At 48.1% G+C, this 11,440-nt stretch overlaps 1 long non-coding RNA gene across 1 annotated transcript in view; it reads right to left on the bottom strand.

Moving 5' to 3' along the window:
* Positions 1-259: 259 nt before the first annotated feature.
* LOC131458574 (uncharacterized) overlaps positions 260-11,440 on the bottom strand; it is a 50,545-nt gene continuing 39,364 nt past the window's right edge. The window contains exon 5 of the long non-coding RNA XR_009240110.1: positions 260-963. This is a non-coding gene — a long non-coding RNA (uncharacterized LOC131458574). The remainder of the gene's footprint in view (positions 964-11,440) is intronic.

Raw genomic sequence — 11,440 nt, 5'->3', positions numbered from 1 at the left:
TGCGTGTGCACGGCGTGTAAGTGCCTCTCGTCCTCTCCCTCCCCTCCTGTTCTCATTGTCCTTACCTGCTATCCCACTCGCCGCCGCGCTGCTGATGCTCCTGCAGGCAGGACCTCATCCAGCGGCCGTGTCACCTGAGCAACGGCCGCAGCATGCTAATGAGGAGCTGCAGGGAGGGAGGGAGCTTGAGTCTGGCTGGAAACACCTCCTCCATTTCTCTTCACTCCACCCTCTCCACCATCCACCTTTTTTTTCCCCCTTCTTCTTCTTCCTCCTCCTCCTCCTCCTCCTCGCACTGGAAGAACAGAGAGAATGGGAGGCTATAGAAGGACGGGAGAAAAAACAAAGAGTGGAGAGGGGACAAATTAAGGCGAGAGTGGTGTTTGAGCGGTGCAGAGAAGAAGAGGGGGATGTTGAGATGAGAGAGTGGGGAGGGTGAAGGAGGGGTTGGGGGGGGCAAAGGCTAGTAAGGAGCTGGGTGTTGAGGGAAACATCCATCACTGTTTTAAGTGACTGCAGTGGGATGGAGCTGAGTAAAAGGTCATCTGGTCTCTTTCTGTGCACAGTGGGCACCTGGGCAGAGCTGCGCTGCTTCCAGATGACTCCGGGCTAATTATCTTGCACGCGCCGTCTGTTACGAGGCAGTCTGACACTTTTACTGACTCACACGTCTGGCGCGAGAGCGCGAGCGAAAACAAGGCAGTCGTACACCCAAACACCATCTCCTTCTGTCGTCTGCTACAGACGATGTGGGGGGGGAACAAAAAGAAAGAAAGAAAAAAAGACAGTTTGCAAAGTAAGGTTTTTAGATTTTTGTTTTGGCGAGCCGCGTGACTCGTCTTACCTCCGAGTGCGCGAGGGAGAGACGGCCGCGCGGGCACCTACGGCAGAAGAGATAACGACACCAGATTAGCATTCATGTGGCGAATAGACGGTGGACGAGGGGTGACCGACGTAGAGGACCTGAAACAAAAGTGCAGCAGAAGGTGTTAAACAATTACTCGAACATTTCCTGTCATTTTTATCTCAACATGATCATAATAATTGTGTTTAATACTTAAACATGAACAGGTGCAGCCTTTTGTCTGTAATCTGCCTTCATTTGGTTCGTATGCGTAAGCTTCGACACAAAAGCTCACAAATACACATTTAGTTGTTACTGACATAAACAGAACTGTTAGAATGGTACAAAGGACGCACAATTTTGTTAAGTAAACATTTCAAAGCATGAAATAAGAACGTTAAACCGTTTCCCACAGATGTAATCACCAGGCGCACAGGAGCGTTTTCAACCATTCATCCACAATCGTCCTGATAACATCACACTCGACTTCTTGTGAGTGTGCGATGATAATAATAATAATAACACTGTCTGTTGTTTCATCCCCCCCCCCCCACCGGTGAAACAATGAAGGTGAAATCATGTGTGAACCCTGTGTGTGCGCGACCTGAGGACACACCGGGGGAAAGTGTGACAATGACCCATTTCAGCGGGGACACGAGTAAAACGGTTGCTGAACGTTTGTGTGTGTGTGTGTGTGTGTGTGCTTATTTGTTGTCTCTTTAGGACCTTTTTTTGGGCATGAACCTTTTCAGGACCATGAGTTAGGATTTGAATTGTGGATATAGTTAAGGTTAGGGTTAGGCATTAACTGTCTTGGCTGCCCAAATGAATGGAAGTCAATGCAGTGTCCTCAGAAGAATAGCTGTGTAATAGCTGAGGTTTGACCAGAAGTCCCCTCGTTCAAAATGGCGGCACTAATGCAGCATCGGTGTACACAAACTCTGATTGGACGACAACCAGCGTTGCTTGAAGCGACGGCACCGCGCCAGCTACAGGCTGCAGGTTTTGCCGTCCAGCGACTGGGACCAACAACCTGCGAGACAGAGCATAATTATCCCAGCCAGTTTCAGTTCAATAACTCCATCAGGCTGCTCGCCAGATACCAGGTTTCCCCGGCAACGCCTCTGAAGTGAATCACAGATCAGACAGAGGAGGCGAGATAACACGGGACCCAGTGAGGGAGCAGGGCCAGGAGGACAGCGTGGGGGGAAAACACCCCTTAAATACTGTGAACCTTTTCCACACGAACGCATCAGGCCTGAGCGTCGAGCTGCCGAGACCTTTGGGCCACCGGTCTGCTCCCTTTGAGCGTCTGTTGTTTAGTTTTCAATCATCAGCCTCACTTTCCCACTCTCCCGCCCCGTGCCCACAGGCCCACAGCGGAAGATCGCCCGGGTCTCTGCGCGTCCTTTAAAGAACAGTCGCTGCCGTCGCCGCCGCCGCCTCCCACAGCACTTACTGTGTAATCTGACGGAAGTTAATGGAGTTTATCTCTCGTCTCCGTCGCCCTGAGAATAATAAGAGAAACTTTTGTGCGGCGCACGTCGGTGCGCGGGGATAATTACGTTATGAGTGGCAAAGCGATTTATGGCCTTGATTGAATTAGAAACAAAACAGATTTGGATTTAGCGCAGACTGAAGGGGGGGGGGGGCTTTGTGTAGAAAATGTGTGTGCGTTCATGTCTTTGCACTGTGCGCGTGTGGTATCATAGCTTACTTTAATGTGTGTGTGTGTGTGTGTGTTCAGGTGACTGTCTGGCCTCCTGCCGCAGTGTCTGGAAACTCAGACGCCCCCCCTCCTCTCTACCGCCCACCCCCCCCTCCATTCCAAGCTGCCCCACTATCAGATACACCTGACGCCTCATCACATCACACACACACACACCTGTGCTTCTTCCCCCCCCCCCCCACCTGCTGCGATAAGAGATCCTCTGAACACTGAGCTTCTTCAGCCACACACAATCAATGCAAGAGAAAGGAAGGGGGGGGGGAGGAGAAGAAGAAGAAGAAGAGAGAAGCCGTCTAATTCACTAAATCCGTCTGATTTCCATGTCAGCTCCCGGTCCAAATCCAAAAATGTGGCAGATATAATGTTAATCTGCTCTCGTGTCTTTCATCGAGGAGCGATGTGGCGTGTTACACGACCACCTCTCAACAATGGAGTGTAATCTCTCGCACGCACACGCACACACGCACACACACACTGTGGTCTCCATCAGCTGGAGCCTTTTGAGTTTATCTGCACCTATTCAACGTCTGAATCGATCTTTTGCCACAGCAACCTGAAGACCAGGCGAGTGCAGTTTACACACTGTTTACCCGCTGCATTAGTTACGTGAAGCTATGTGGTCTTTTATGAATAGATAGAAAGACAATGAGCGATTATATACTCGGATAAATGCTTTGATGAAAGGATTAAAAAAAAAAGAAGAAGAGCTAATGCTTCACACCGCACTTGGATAACTTGACCTTGACAACCACTTGCACGTCCACGATGAATGTGTACTATTATGTAAAAAAAAAAAAAAAAAGATAAAGGCAAAAAGCACTGCCCGCACTCTCATTCCATACATGAGCTGTATCACATTTTCACACTTCAGTAATCACGTTGGACGCGTAATTGCGGCGACATGAATGCGATGAGGGAGGAAGTTCCCCCCCCCCCCCTCATTGCGCTCGATTTTCACTGCGAAATGAATGAAAAATGAAAACATGTCACTGTGTTTAACGCGCCTCACTTTCTAAAAAGGTGAGAGATGCAATTGTACAACTTCTTCATTTATTTGTTTTTATATCTGTTCTGTCAGATGCTATGTGAGTTTGTGTGTGTGTGTGTGTGTAGGGGAGGGGGGCCACGAAGGAGATCAATTTAGCAGTTTGTCTGTAGTGAACTCGTTTGACTTGGAACAAAGTTTGTGTTCCCCATACAGCTGGGAGCTGATTTTTTTTTTTTTTTTTTTTTTTTTTTTACAGGGTGATATTTATTGGATCCTTGGCGGATTGCTTGGTGCATGCTGCTTTGTTACTGCTGGGGGGGGGGGGGATTTCATCAGTGGGTTTTCGGGTGCTGCCAGACTTTTGCTGCGTGTCAGACAGACCCTAATAAAACTGTCTGGCTGTTTTGTGGGCACCGGCTCTGCTCTGGCTGTGCTGCGTCTGACTGTTCAGCACTTGTCGCACTGTGCCTGGCCTGTTTGGTATTCATGGGGCATGGCACTCCTTCAGCTGTTGCTGGGGGGGGCTCTGTGGCACAGCCACAGACTGATTAGTTGGCATCAGCATTGTTCACTACGAAGCCAAATGGGGAGACGAAAGGGGCAGGAGAGAGGGAGAGAAAGAAAGAGAGAGAAAGAGAGAGAGAGAGAGAGAGAAAAAACACAATTAGGGAGAGTGGGAGAAAGATGGAGAGGAGGGCATTAGAGAGAAAATCAATTGTTTTCTACTGCATTCCTAATATGGGTAATTTAGAAGAAATTAGAAAAGCATGCTGCCTGGGGTAAATTTGAAAGTTTAAAAACCAGGTCATACTGTAATGACGAATGAATTCATACAATTCAATATAGCATAAAGGAAAAGGCCTAATCTATTCTAATTACACTTCTATAGACACAAGTCCATAGTTTTCGTCCTGCGACTCCACGTTGAATATCGATTTCGGTAATGAACCAGAATCACATGGTAAAGAAGAAAAAGAATTCCTACAGAAATATTGTTCATTTATTTCCTTTGACATACTGAAGCATTTCGCTCTGCTCTTCTCTCGACTCCAACGCTGCCAGTGATTTAATATCCATACCCAGATTTCATCTGTCTGCTGAGTTTCAACGATAAATACATTATGCATCATAGGCGTAATGCAAAAATAATTATAGGCCTACGAGTAAAATTATTTGAGCCGTTTAAGTCACCGGGAAAATGAATTTGTGCCCCGTCCTCGTGATAATAATTTAAAAAAAACAAAACTTTACATGCTACTCTCATTATGATTTACCAAAAGTAAAAACATTTGGGACTTCTTATGGTGGGCTATATACTCATTGTGAAAATCACTATTTTAAGTACAACGTTTGACACTTTCTGACGTCGAATGTGGAAATGCGGAGTAAATAAATGAGTTGTGAGGCGATGAGGTGAGAGAACTGCCACATACACAACTACAAAAGTGTGCGTTTTACACTCAGACAGCAGCAGATGAGGCGTCAGTGTGAGGCTGCTGCTGCTGCTGCTGCTGCTGCTGCTGCTGCTGCTGCTGCTGCTGCTGCTGCTGTGGTGTCAGACAGGAGCTGCATTGATCACGTTCAGAGCCACAGCCTCGGTAATGGCGGCTCAGACGTATTGGTACAGTGGCGGTGACAGGGGTTAATCAACACAAGTCTGGGGTGTGGTGGTCTGGAGTGGACGGTGGTGGTCTGTCATTCCTAATCACATCACATGTTGCTTTAAAGCCACTCGTGCAAAGACGCTGGCAACACAGAAGACATGGCGGCGTCTGGATGACCGATGATTTCGATGAAATCTCGTTTTTTTTTTTGACACTGATGCGATCACGAAAAACATGCACATCGCCGCATATACATTTCCATCAATGCTGTTTTGTTAACGCTTAATAACAGACGGCCGGCGGCGGAACACAAATCTCACACAAACAGTTGATCTATACTGCACTTCCTCTTCCTTCTCTTTAGGTCGTCCCCTGCCACGAGTGCATCCTGTAAGAGCAAATCAGTTGGCCGCTTCTTTCCGACTGCGCCCTGGGAACGTAACGGTAGGAAGTCGATTGTGCCCTCCGCCCGCGTCCCAAGAGCCTAACCCGTGATTTTTTATCAAGAGAGCTCACAAGTTAGGGTCTCAGGGAGCAGGTGAAGTACGACAAAGTCTAGTGAGAGGAGCCGCAGGCAGCTGCAGGGCACCAAGTGGCAGTGACACGTTTCCCTCTCTCTCTCTCTCGCTGCCTCATGCACACACACACACACACACACACACATATATTCTGTCTCTTCCCCCCACTGCCACTTAAAGGTACCCAATTTCTGCCCACAGGCACCCACGGCCACAAGGTGTCTATCTTTCGTGAGGCATGGACCAGAAAACAACACAGCCCTGTGCCCTGGACAGAGGAAAACGGTCCCCTGTTGTTCCACGTCCTCCCCTGCAGGATAACTTATTTTGCTCAGAAGGCTCAGCTCCATTTCCTGTGCACAACAAAGACATGCAAAGGTAGAAACATTTTTTTTCAGGCAAAACGCTGACACGTAACTAAATACCACAGGACACGAGACAACGACAGCAGCATCAAAAAAAAAAAAAGAGATAACAAAGGAAGACAAAGAGGTTAAAAAATGAGATGGACATTTGCTGGAGACAGCCGGACTTCGATGATCTTCACCACAGTCACCCAGACAGAAGCAGAGACAGAGGATCAGACAAACAGACCAGCCTGCACTGCCTGCTCTGTGCTAACTAGCCTTTGTGCAGGGAAGAGGAAAAAGCCCCCAGCCACCGAGCCGGGCTCGCCCCTTTGTCCTAAAGAGCGTCGGCTGATCACCAGTCTACATTTCTCACATCCAGGACGGCAGGACCTCCGTCTGTTGGACCGTCCGCCTGTGTGCACTGACTGATGAAGGCACGTAGCCTCCTAGCAGCCTCAGCCTCTGGCTTTCCACCGCAGGGGCATGCGCCGATAATGTGCACATGTTTCACATATTAATAAATTAATATATATATATATATTAATAAATTAATATATATATATATATATATATATATATATACATATTAACAAAAAAAAGAGAGGGAAAAAGAGCTGTGAGCTGCTCTTGGCACAGCTGTGACATCGCAGAGGAAAAATCCACATTAAAGCAAAAGCAGATCAAACAGGCTCGTCTTCACCAGTGGTACAGGTTTTCAAGATGTCTCCAAAATTTGTGAACCCCCTACTACGCCAACACCCCCCCCCCCTTCAACTTTTCACCACTGACTGCAACAGCGATGCCAGAGCCTGCACCACCCACCCACCTGCCGAACTCTGCAGGGCACGCCATAAGTTTTTAAGTGTCAAACGCGAGCGAGATTTAATGAGACTAAAAAGCTTCAGGTGCAATTTACGGTTACAGTAAAGTAACACTGAAAACATTCCCATGTCATTTCTGCCTGTCATGTACCAGTGACTACACCACCCCCCCCTCCAATTCCAACACCCACCTTACAACTCCTCCCCCTCAGACTAAGGAAGGAATAAAGAAAAAAAAAAAAAAATCAGATAGACGTCTCTGACTGTCTCCTTCTCTCTGGGGAACGCCAGGCAAAGTGGAGGCTTCCGGAAATGAATGCTCGGTGCCACCCGACGCGCCGCCTCGCGCGCTCACTCTTCTGTCTGCCACCGACTACGCCTTTTGTTATCTGCCTCTGAGGCTGAGGCTGAGGAAGAACAGAGGGGTGAAAAAAGAAAGCGCAGCGGAAGAAGGGAAGAAGGGGGGCGGGTGGGGGGGCTGGCGGTGAAAGAAAGAAAGAAAGAAAGAAAGAAAGAGACGGGAGGAGGAGAAGGAGGAGGTGGGGAGGTGAGGGTTCGAAACAGGAACCGAGGTGTCCAAGAGAAGCTGCAGCCAGACGCAGGTCAGTGAGGTGGCACAACAACAACCCCCCCCCCCAACACACCACCACCACAATCACCACCATCTTCCCCTCAGCGCAGACCATCGCTCCATCCCAGTGCTTGCATTGTCAGCATCATACCACCGCCCCCTCCGCCCCCAGCGTCCCTCCCACCCGCCATCCAACCGCCCCCCTTTCCTTCCCCTTGCTCCAGACACGGGGACATCAGCCATGTCGTGACACTGTCATCTACACTCTCCCCCACACACACACACACACACACACTTTTATTTTTCCACCTTCATGTCTCTCCTACATCGTCACAGGTCCAACACGATAGTGTGCCATCATCAGGGGGAGGGAAAAAAAAACACGCACAACAAAAACAAAACAAAAACATCCGCTTGCCTCCACCTGCCACTATCATTGCACATGTGCCAAACATACATCCACCAACCCCCCCCCCCCAGTCCACATTTGACCCTTCCACCCCCAACACACCCTGCCTCTCTCAGCATCCACTGCCCTCCCCTCCCCTCCCCTCCCTCCAATCACACCAGTTCTGTACCTGTCTGCTTGTCTTGCTTGTCTGTTATTCCCTGTCTGCAGCTGCTTGCCCAAAGTGAGATACTGCAGCAGGAGTCTGCAGCGACAGCCCTCGCTCTTCCTCTCACTCTCTCTCTCTCTCTCCCTCTCCCTCTCTCACACCCTCCATCCAGCCTTTGCTGGTGAACACGTTCCTCCCTGTGCTGATCAATTTCTTCTTCTTTTTTTCTTTTTTTCTTCCAGTGGCGTGCACATGCACATGCACATGCGCGCACAAACACTCACATTGCAGTTGTGGTAAGCAATAATGGGAGGGAGATCCGAGTGTCTTGTAACATGGATGCAGCTCGCACATATTCTGTGTGTGTGTGTGTGTGTAGAAACAAACAAGAAAACAAATCTCCCACACTAATCAACAGATTACGCCGCCGCTACGAAATTGAGTCATTTGAAACAGACGCTACACAAACGGGGACCTTCGCACAGACGGAACGAGCAGCTCGTGCATCAGTGACAACAAACAAAATCGAGAAGGAGAAACCCCCGGCTTGAGCGGGAGAGACAGGACACAGGACAGCGACACTAAAGCAGCTCAACACACACACACACGGTCACAGAGACAGCGATATGGTCAGCGCAAGTAAGATCACATCGAGTCGCTGTCACAATATTATGACCAAGACTTGAAAGGAGCAAGAGGCGGGAGCACGCGGCTGCTCAAGTCAGAAGGGAATTCAGTGGCTAAAATTGGGCTTTTCTAATTTCTGCTTCCCACACACTGGATTTTAAAAGGAAACAAAGTTAAATGCTTCAACATTTCCACATGCACTGTACATATGTACGAAATATCTTCTCCAAAATGTGTCTACACTATCTAGATAACTGTGGATGTACTGTCCAGGTAAACGCCACAGAAAACACCAATGGCCTTCACCTACAGAAACATGTCACTGTCACGTTTTGCAGGGTAACAAAACAAAGGGTGGTTGAAAAATGTTTATTTTTAAGTAGATAAATAAAGGAATAAAATTTTTTTTTCCCCCTTAAAATAAAACCTGTTTCACATGAACATCCCCTGTGGGAATAACTGTGAGGTTTTAATGTTTCACAGCTGTTTCACTCACGGATATGGCAACCAAATCATCATTATCATTTCCAGATAATACAAATGTTGCGCAGGATATTTATATACTGTATGTATATGAAGGCTGTGAAATGGCGGGTCGAATGCGGGCAGCAGAAAAAGACATTTTTTTCCCCTCATTCTGAATGGGTTCTGCCCTTGACGCCTTGCTCTAATCTCAGTTCTTAATCAGTTTCAACACCCTGGATAGATTAGGGTTATGACCCTGTGTGACAGAGGGGGCAGGGAAAGAGATCTGCAAATGTTATCATTGATTGATTATGCCCTTTAATTCAAATGGAAAACAGCCGCTTTTTAACTCCGCCACAATATAGAAAGGGCTGAATTGGAAAATGTCACTTCATCACAGACGGCAATGGCGTCGCGACAATTCCATCCTGCAAATATCTAAAAACACACACACACACACACACACACACGGGGCAACCACGAGCCCAAAAGGTGCCGAAGTAAATCCTGCAGCCAATGTCAAAACCGTGGCCAGGTTGAAGTCTATGGGGGATGGCTGGTCTCCTCAGATTGGCTCAGTGATGGCGGCAGTGACGCAGAGACGGAGGGGGTTGGGAAAATGCTGTATGCTAAAGCCAGCGGGGCCAGCAGGCGGCCATATAGGTGATCAATCAGCTCCATTACAGCCATGTCACTGCGGAGTCTGGAGCTGTCGCCGCATTACGCCCATCACCCCTCCTCGTAAACACACACACACACACACTTGCTCTCTTCGTTTCTTGTCTAGACGAGAGGTGCGAGCCACTGATCCACAAGAAGAAACTGCAAACACTGACAGATAAACAATCAAGACGCTGTTATGTATCAACGACACACTCGGCAATCAGGGCACACAGGGATCTTATTAGGGCGGGATTTGCCACTGATCAGAGAATACAGTGCCGAGTTGTTGTGACAGAGCTGAGGCTGATTCTAATTCACTCTCTTTGAAATGCCCAAGGAAGAAAGAAAAAAGAAGCTTTTCAAAGCACCCCAAAAATAGGACCGGCTCCATTGTGATTGTTAAGTAGCACAGCAGAACGAGCTAAGAGACGTTATGCAGCAGACACTTGCGATGACACCGTTCCTTTTCCCTACAATGCACTCAAAATATCTCCATGCAGCCTGGAGATGCATATCTGTGCCACAGATGCCAGACAGGCATCACACAGGTATCCAAACAATGGACTTATCTCAGTCACGGCTCGAGCAGCACAGAATGGAAACATGGAGAAGCAGCTGTAGGAGGGGTGAACGAGGAGAGTGGAGGAAGGATGGTTGAGGGGTGGAGGGGAGTAGGACGCAGGGAATATGTGATGCACAGTGCCTCACCAGCCAGCCAGCCAGCCAGCGGGACATTAATGACGATCATGTCTTGTCACACTAGCTGTCGGGCCAGTCAGCAGATCTTGCCCTTGTCCCTGCCCTTCTCCAATCAATGGCATTGATCTGTCCCAGGGGTCAAGGGGCAAGAGCGTATCAATAAGAGGAGAGTGGCTGATGCAGCAGGCGGAGAGGGGCTGACTCCAGACAGATCAATGACAACCCCTGTCTGCCATTGGTGTGTTATGATTATTCATTTGCCATTAACCTCACCACATTAAGGGAACACGTTTCCTGGGGAGGAAATAATGCCCGGGGCTCCTCGCTTTCATAAGGAAGTGAGATTTTATGAGTTGGGGAGCTAAAGTAACGATGTGGCCAGAACTGACAGAGTTCTGGCCTCAGACAATTTGTTACCAAGGTTTCCGCCCGTCTGTGACGTCAGCAGCGACGAGCCAATCGCCGCTCTCAGACCGGTTACAGATGCAGTCGGCTGATTCTACCAGTATTTTTGTGTGCCTGGGTGTCACTGCCTGTGATAGATTAATGTGGCTCTCGAAAACTTGAGGAAGAGAAAGTATTAGAGTGTGCAACCGCAGTGTGCTCGGTCAATTCCGGTGTAAAAAAAAAAACGTCTCACTTGCAATGCAATCACAGTGTACAGTGTCAAATGTTTGAAATGCATTTTCCACCCGGCCAAGGATGAAGAAAAAAATCTTTGAAATGATTAATTCAAGAATGTATATTACATGTAAGTGGTTTTTTAAAATGAAGAAAGCATCGAAATGAGGCATGTGGGATGTATAACTTGAACATAGTACTACAAAATGCAGCTTCACTGATAGAATTTGCCGTAAAGGTGACACTGATTCACTGTGGAGCTACAAAGCTTTGCCAGCACTTTGGGATATACATAATTTGGACTGCAGCGTGCCAAGTTCAACAAAGGAAAAACCATTATTTTATTAATTATGAAAGTCAGCTGAAGAACCTTGAGGCTCCCG

This window comes from Solea solea, chromosome 4, assembly GCF_958295425.1.
Source record: "Solea solea chromosome 4, fSolSol10.1, whole genome shotgun sequence".
Classification (NCBI taxonomy): domain Eukaryota; kingdom Metazoa; phylum Chordata; class Actinopteri; order Pleuronectiformes; family Soleidae; genus Solea; species Solea solea.
The sequence above is the reverse complement of the archived record's forward strand: the minus strand, read 5'-3'. Positions and strand labels throughout refer to the sequence as shown.